The sequence below is a fragment of the Haliotis cracherodii genome, unplaced genomic scaffold (genome assembly GCF_022045235.1).
Source record: "Haliotis cracherodii isolate W230 unplaced genomic scaffold, xgHalCrac1.p SCAF_13, whole genome shotgun sequence".
NCBI classification, from domain to species: Eukaryota; Metazoa; Mollusca; class Gastropoda; order Lepetellida; family Haliotidae; genus Haliotis; species Haliotis cracherodii.
In genome coordinates, this window is record NW_027266268.1 from 9,043,661 (window position 1) to 9,052,407 (window position 8,747).

The 8,747-nt window shown below is 40.5% G+C and overlaps 1 pseudogene; it reads left to right on the top strand.

Moving 5' to 3' along the window:
* The first annotated feature begins 4,283 nt into the window (after nucleotides 1–4,283).
* Nucleotides 4,284–8,223, top strand: LOC139459446 (uncharacterized; annotated as a pseudogene).
* Nucleotides 8,224–8,747: the final 524 nt, after the last annotated feature.

The following is an 8,747-nucleotide window of genomic DNA, read 5'->3' on the forward strand; positions in this document are numbered from 1 at the left end:
TATGACATTAAATAACAAAAAACAGACGATATTTACAGCCTAATATTTTAACAGTAACTCACCAGACTCACCCGCCTACGCAACCTGATTTGACCAAACAACAACTCTGTAAAACCAAGTAGCACTCGGATGCACGACAAGTCTTACCTACATCACACCACAACATCAGTACGCAAGCCAAACGATCATATGTAGTAGTAGTAGTAATAGTAGAAGAAGTAGTAGTAGTAGTAGTAGTAGTTTTTGGTTTGGTTTGTTGTTTAACGCCGCACTCAGCAATATTCCAGCTATATGATGGCGGTCTGTAAATAATCGAGTCTGGACCAGACAGTCCAGTGATTAATATCATGGGCCATCGATCCACGCAATTGGGATACGATGACATGCATCAACCAAGTCGGCGAGCCTGACCACCCAATCCTGTTAGTCGCCTTATACGGCAAGCATGGGTTGCTGAAGACCTATTCTATCCCGGATCTTCAAGTAGTAGTAGTAGTAGTAGTAGTAGTAGTAGAATGTCCTGAGTCCTTAGCCATGACTCAACTGTGAGAAAGCACACCGAGTCTCCACGTTAATACCCGATAAGGAATACTAAGTATTTCAAAGGATGACAAACAATAATAATAATAATAGAACAACCAGAAAGTGATAAACAGAGTAATTATTTTATTCATCTAAACACTCATTCAATTTTTTCAATCTCGCCGATTCATTGAAGTGTCTTAAAGTGTACATTACAATCATCTGAGGGTGGGTCGGGTAGCCTAGTGGCTAAAGCGTTCGCTCGTCACACTGAAGACCCGGGTTCGATTCCCGATATGGGTACAATGTGTGAAGTCTATTTCTGGTGTCCCCCGCCGTGATATTGCTGGAATATTGCTAAAAGCACTACAATCATCTGTACATTGATATTGGCATAATGGGACTGCCCACAAGGGTGTTAAAGAATGGTTTAACCAGTTAATCCACTTTTCAATCACGTGGTCATCATTGGCCTCAAACATGCATATGTTAAAGTACTTATTGATTTTGTCTTCTTCATACATGTCACGGAAGCATTATGATTTGACATGTGTCATTTGAAAGTCGTCTATTTATATCGTTAGCTAGTGCCAACAGCACAAGATAAATAATTTGTGGGTGAGAATCTAGGGTGCACTTCCCTTCACTTGCATGTTTGCGTTACTAAGTAGAAACCATGTTCGCTTTAACATACATATCAAATTGAGAAGGAAGCGATAATGTCCAAGTCTGTGTATTTTACGACACAGGCATTTCTCACAGATCACCTTCAGATAAATCTCCCTACCCCACAGACCTTCACTCTTTTCCCTCTCGACTAGGGTATGCAGACTGGTGGACTTTAACACAGTTGAAAATATGCACCACTCGATATTTTTAATATGTTTGTGAAACTGATTATCCACTATAAACATATCTTTCCCTCGACTCGAAATAGTGATCATGGATCAATCTAGTCGATTTAATATTTTAATCATATTATATAAATTTCGACTTGCGAATATTTGGGAATTTGGAAAATAGGACCCATGTTTTTTATTACATTTACAATTTCAAAATATTTTCAATATCTATTTTCCTGATTCCGTGTATTAAACTTTCGATGAACCTTATTCTTCCCCGCCCTGAAGGCGGGGAAGTATACGGGAAACGTTAAATTTGTAGCATGCGTGTCGACATGTTGGTTTATTTGAAATTTCAAGCCACGCATTTACGGAAACAAAACATACAAATCATGTGCGTGGAATGTTGATGTTATTCTTTTCCAGCAATAAGAGATACTTCAAATTCAAATCGTCTTTATGTAGTTAATTGATGCATCTGACCGTTTCTGGTCATTAGCTGACATTATTAAACCATTCATGTGTAATCCGATGTCCTTTGTTCCTCGAGAACTAATTTTCTGATTTTCACGGTCCATACAAAAGAAGAACTGTACTCCGGAGATCGTAAATAACAGCATAATATAAAATATGTTCTGAATATGCTTATTCATGAACAACGACGACATCTCAATTTAAATGTAATATGGCTGAATTCCACATTCTACATACCACACTTCTGATTGTTTGGATGCTCATGTTCACTGGAAATATTTGGAATAGTTATATTCCGTATTTTGAATTAACCCAGCCCCCTGTGTTTTTTTTCTAATAATTGCACCGCACATAGCCACATGTGAAACGTTTGGTAGCTAAGTCAAAGCAAAATCGGAGAAGTGTGTCGGCGAATTTGCATCAAGGCTGTAGTATTTTTCAACCGTTTAATGGAATTCAATGTACAGCCGTAGCTCTGATCGCTATCATATATTTTGTGTCCCATGGCTCAAATCTATTTGCGTCTGTACCGTGTTCCACTGACCTCGATTATCTGTTGGATGAAGGCACAGCTCTCTACAGTCACATAGTTAACACCGAAGGCTATGAGGGGTATTTAGGTCATAATCAGTTTTATGGCCCCGTCACAGGTGCTCCAAATATTGAAGCAGGGAAAACAAATTTCATAGAATCATTTCAACAAGCAATATTGATATCCCCGTCACTTTTGGTAACTCTTAATGATGTCTCTATTGCATTTTTTACGGATTTTGATTCGTATGCATTATTTGACTCTCATCAGCCGAATGGTTTGGGTCCGACTGATCCGAATGGACAAGCAGATTTACTTCTGTTTAGTAGTATGGATGAATTGTTATGTTACATCTTAACAGTATATCAGGCGACTATGCTTGTCGTAAGAGGCGACTAACGGGATCCGGTGGTCAGGCTTTGGTTGATGCATGGCATCGATCCCAAATGCGTGGATCGATGCTCATGATATTAATCACTGGATTGTCTGGTCCAGACTCGATTATTTACAGAACGCCGTCATATAGCTGGAATATTGCTGAGTGCGGCGTTTAACGACAAACCAATCAATCATCATCATATGAACTCAAACCAGTAATTGTTACAAGTAAACCACATTCCACAACAGTTACTGACACTGGATAAAAAACAGAACATAGAAAAAGACCAAGTAACTCAACTCATCATGATCACAATTACCATTCTTTGAAAGAAAGAAATACAAAAAAGAAACTGACCAAAATACGTAAAACAAGAGACGAGGAATCTGCGTTATTGATTAGTCCTGGTATTGAATATTCTCCAACAACGTGATAATAATTTGAGTATGTGCATTTGTGGTTGTGACAAAAAGACCTTATTTAGTATGACTTTTTTGCCATATGGAGCCCTTAGTATTTTCATTTACATTTTTATAACCAAATGCCAAGTGTAAAAAGGATGTGATCTATTAATTGAGTATATGCATCTGCCAATGTTGTTGATCTACTTTTTAAATAACCCCATGGATGCTTGCCGTAAGAGGCGACGAACAGGACTGGGTAGTCAGGCTCGCCGATTTGGTCGATGCATAACATCGTATTCCTATTGCGTAGTTCGATGCTCTTGGTGTCAGCAGAGACCATATAATATATCTATTATATGGTCTCTGGTGTCAATCACTGGATTATCTGGTCCAGACTCACGCCGTTATATGGCTTGAATACTGTTGAGTGCGGCGTTAAACAAGAAATTATTTTTGAATAGACCTACCCTATGCACATGTATCAACTGCATTGCCAAATACTCAAAATAAATAATATTTTTTTCAACAACAGCGTTGTGTTATTTGTGGTTGATATAATTATGCTCCTTCATGCCTTTCAGTAACGTCATAATTATGCGTTTGTGAGGCATCCATAATTATACGTTTGTGAGGCATCACATATGGCGGGGAACTTTGATGCTCTGCATCAATGTTTTCTTGTTTCCACGGTGAGAGAGATAGATGGGAGATCTGTGGATTGATAACGATGGGTGTAGCAAACGTCATCAAAAGAAACTTAACATGTTCTGAATGATCTGTATCATTACATTCTTTGGGAGACACAGTGCTAGGAATGGAAAAGGGAATACATCATGATATGACTTCAATCGTTTTGGGTTGTAGACAGCCTCCCGAAGGCTTTTAAACAGTCTCACAGGGGCTTTGAATATTTGTAGGCAGCCTCCAAGTGGCTGCAAAAATCAAAAGTTATACCTACCCTTGTAAAATATTAGGCTGTAAGGCCTCAGGTAAAATTCCATAACTGTGTTGTACCGCTCTGTTATACACTGACATGAAGTTTGGGGATAAAGCGCCTGAAACAATCCCCTGACAATCGAATAGGGTCATATAATAGTAGGGGTGGCGGGGCCATACCAAAGGACGTGTTTATGGTGCTGTATTTCAAGACATCCGGTATCAATGGAATGATGCCAACTTCGTCAAAACCAAGGTACTCACCGACAAGACAACGTCCACCGGATGTTTTGGTCAGAGTGTTCTATTTCAAGTTGACTTCACATCTCGCATGTAACGGCCACACCAGCTGACACCTTCTGTAGGAATGTGGGCCTTCCACATATACACATGAGCATTATTTAAGCACCACCTGATCTCTTGGCTGACCTTTGTCAAGTGAGAGCTAGAGACCCCCCAGGTAAAACTCTGAATGAACAGACCCAGGCACCAGGAATGATGGCAGAGGATCACAATGTTGAAAATCTAACGTCTGATCAGCAGTGCTCAGGAGGGGACGCCTCGCTTCTCCTTGCCTGTATAACGCCAATTCTATCAGCTAATCACGTAATGTTCGAGATTCCATGAGATTGCAAAGCGCACGCGCGAGTCAGTGCAAACCGCGCTTTCAGCGAGTGTAGACGCATTTAGAGTTGGGACAATTTTCAACTCATTTGCTATCAGACAGTGTATAATTACACTGTGTGGTCATAGTATCTGACAGAGTAAAGTTATTATTAACTTGCTACTAAGTAGATCTAAGCGTAAAATTACGCTCGAACTTTCCACAAGTCAAAACAATGGCTGAGGCCGTGTTGAAAAGTCCCCGTCCTGTCGACGCGGGTGTGTCTAAATCCTCTAAAGGGAAACAAAAAGCCACTAAATCCCCTAAACCGTCAACATCGACGGTTTCTGCCACTTCTCAAGCAGATCATACTTCCCCTCATCATCATGCGCCCGATGCTTCAGGGACTTTGCTTGACGAATTTCGCAAGATGAACGAACGCATGGAAAAGAGAATGTCTGATTTTGAAGGCAGAATTGACACCCTTACACAAGATTACGCTTACGATGATGAGCAGAATTTTATTTTTGAGGATGATGATGATGATTATATTCCGCCAAGTCAGGCACATACTGCGAAAATCTACGAAACGGGGACTGTTGACATAGCAACAGAACTACTTAGTGGCGAGGAAGTCGTGCATGCGCATGACGAAATCAGTGCCAATCCTTCCGGTTTAGAAGTTGTAAACCTCATCAGAGAAACTCTGCCGATAACAACGACTGATGGGGACCCAATTGACACCAAACTGGCTGAAATGGTTCATCAGGTATTCACTACCAAGTTTGATGACGCGGTCATCGCACAGAAACTAAAAGACCTGAAAAAGCCAGCTAACTGTTCTGATTTGAACACGCCCAAATAAACAAGCTAATATATGGGATTCCCGGCAATCCGACACACGTTCGATGGACGTAAAAATGCAGCGTGTCCAGAGTGGAATGATAAAGTCGATAGCGGTGACAAATACATTGAACAGTTTAATTGCTCACAAGCAAGAGGTGCCAGCCACTTTGTTCAGAGATATTGTTTCCAAGTTGAGTGACTCACTTACGATGTCGGCTTATGTCCATAGAGAATTAAACCTCAGAAGGAAGGAACTGATAAAACCACAGTTGAATGATCACTATCGTGCACTGTGTACCCCAAGTGCTCCGACAAGTTCAGATTACCTATTCGGGGAGGATGTGGCCAAACACTTGAAAGACATTGCTATGTCAACTCGACTTGGTCACAAGGTTACTAGCTATGGACATGGAAGAGGCCGTGGTTGGCATAGGTATCAACCCTATCCATATGGTGGTAATAGATGGGCGAGAGTCCGTGGCAGAGGCAGATATTTCCATGGTACGCCTTTTTTAGGGAACAGCAAAGGCCGCTGGAACAAGTTCTCCGAAAAAAGAGGAGGGGGGAAAGTCGGCCAAGCAATAGATGGCTGTACACAGACAACAGATGATGGCCAGGTAGGTGAGTACCTTGCTATGTCTGATTGCTCAAATGTTGATTTTATGGCTGGTCGATTATCTTCATGTTTACATGAGTGGGAGAAACTAACAAAGGATCCTTTTATATTGAATGTCATAGAGGGTCTCAGAATTGACTTTATTGAAAAGCCAAAACAATTGTTTGAACCTCATCAAATTAGATTTAATCTACAAGAAAGTGCTATCATTAGTGAAGAAATTCAAATCTTACTCAAACAAAATGTTATTGAACCAGCAGAGGAGACTGCTGATCAGTTTGTTTCAAATATTTTTATTAGAAAGAAGAGTAGTGGAAAATACAGACTAATATTACATTTGAAACAGCTCAATGAATATGTTCAGTATCACCACTTTAAAATGGAAAGCTTGCAGAATGTGTTGGACATGATCACTCCAAATGTCTACATGGCATCCATAGATTTGACAAATGCCTACTATTCAGTAAATGTCCATGTTGCACACAGAAAGTATCTCAGATTTAGATGAGGAAATGGTCTCTATCAATTTACATGTATGCCGAATGGCTTAGCTTGTGCCCCTCGTGTATTCACTAAGATACTGAAACCAGTCTATTCCTATCTCAGGTGTCAAGGTAATCAGTGCCTCGGATATATTGACGATTCTTTCACTCAAGCAACAGAAAAAGAAAACTGTTCAGTTTCAGTATGTGTAATGTCAAGAGCCTTCAGTTCACTTGGCTTTACAGTTAATTTTGAGAAATCTGTTTTAGAACCATCTACTAGAATAAAATTTCTTGGTTTCCACATTGACTCAGAGAAAATGACACTGGTTTTACCGGATGACAAAGCTCAGGCTATCCAAACTAAATGTAATTTAGTTTTGACACAGCAACAATGTTCTGTAAGGACAGTGGCTCAGTTGCTAGGTCTATTTGTAAGCACATTCCATGCTGTCATTTTCGGACCACTGCACTACAGACAACTAGATAGGGAAAAAACGGAGGCACTTCAAGATAATTATGGTGACTTTGATGCAATGATGGTATTATCAGGGGATGCTAAGCAGGAAATAAAATGGTGGAAGGACAATGCCATGGGTGCTGAGAAACACATTACAACTTCCTCCGAGCCAGATATGGAAATTAGTACTGATGCTAGTCTATTAGGATGGGGGCCTTGTAATAACAAGAAGTCTATAGGAGGGTGTTGGTCACTCCAGGAGAAGCAGCTCCATATTAATGCCTTGGAAATGAAAGCTGTCTATCTAGCTCTTCAAGCTTTCTCCCTGACTGAGTCATTTCAAGGAAAACATGTCCACATTTTATGTAATAATACTACAGCAGTGGCTTACTTAAAAGCTATGGGAGGTTCAAAATCTAAAGTTTGTAATGATCTTGCAAGGGAAATTTGGTTCTGGTGTATAGAACATAGTGTGTGGTTGACAGTGGCTCATGTGCCGGGACTGACAAATGTTGAAGCTGACAGAGCGTCAAGAATTTTTTCTGAGCGAACTGAGTGGTCTTTGGAAAAAACTGTGTTTCAGAAAATCCTTGAACACTTTGGTGTGCATCCAGCCATAGATATGTTTGCTTCACGTTTAAACACGAAGCTTCCACGTTTTGTCAGTTGGCGGCCAGAGCCTGAAGCCGAAGCTGTAGATGCTTTCAGTTTGTCATGGTCAAAAGAGCTAATTTATTGCTTCCCACCTTTTTGTCTCTTGTCTAAGTGCTTGCAGAAAATACAGTTAGATAAAGCAGATGCTCTTGTTATTGCTCCTCTATGGTCAACCCAGTCATGGTTTTCGCAATTAATCAAAATGATCTGTTGTAGGCCTGTCAAGTTGCCCAAAGGGAAGACTGTGGTGACGTCACTGGACGGGAAGGTTCACCCGCTAGGAAAGAGACTGAATCTGACAGCTTTCCTACTCTCCGGCAAATATGTGCAGATAGAGGCATTTTTTCGGATGCAACCAGTGTCATCATCAGTTCGTGGTGTTCTGGCACCAGGAAGCAGTACGCTACATATATCCGGAAATGGAGACTCTTTTGTTGTGAAAGGGAAATTGATTTTACTAGACCACATCTAGGACAGGTGTTGGACTTTTTTATGTGTTTATTGAACCAAAAACGTGGCCACAGTTCTATACACACAGCACGATGTGCGTTATCAACATTTATTGATTTGGACGATAGACCTTGTGGATCACACCCTGTAGTGTTATGGTTTCTGAAGGGTGTTTTCGAGATGTTGCCACCAAAACCACGTTATACAGAGATGTGGAGTGTGACAGATGTTTTGCGTTTTGTTCAGAGGCTTACACCGCTGAAAGATTTATCTTTAAAGGATTTGACTATCAAGTTAGTATTGTTGCTTTCATTAGTGTCTGCCCAGAGAGGTCAGACCTTACACTTGTTAGATAGAGACCTTATGACAAGGAGTCAGGATGATACTTTGTTTACATTTCATATTGACAAATTAGTCAAGCAGTCTAGACCAGGTAGATTGCCTAAACCAGTTGAAGTCAGGGCCTATTCTCATGACGAGTCACTTTGCCCACTGAACACTTTGAAGTGTTACCTCAGCAGAACTGAGAGCATCAGAGGATCGGTT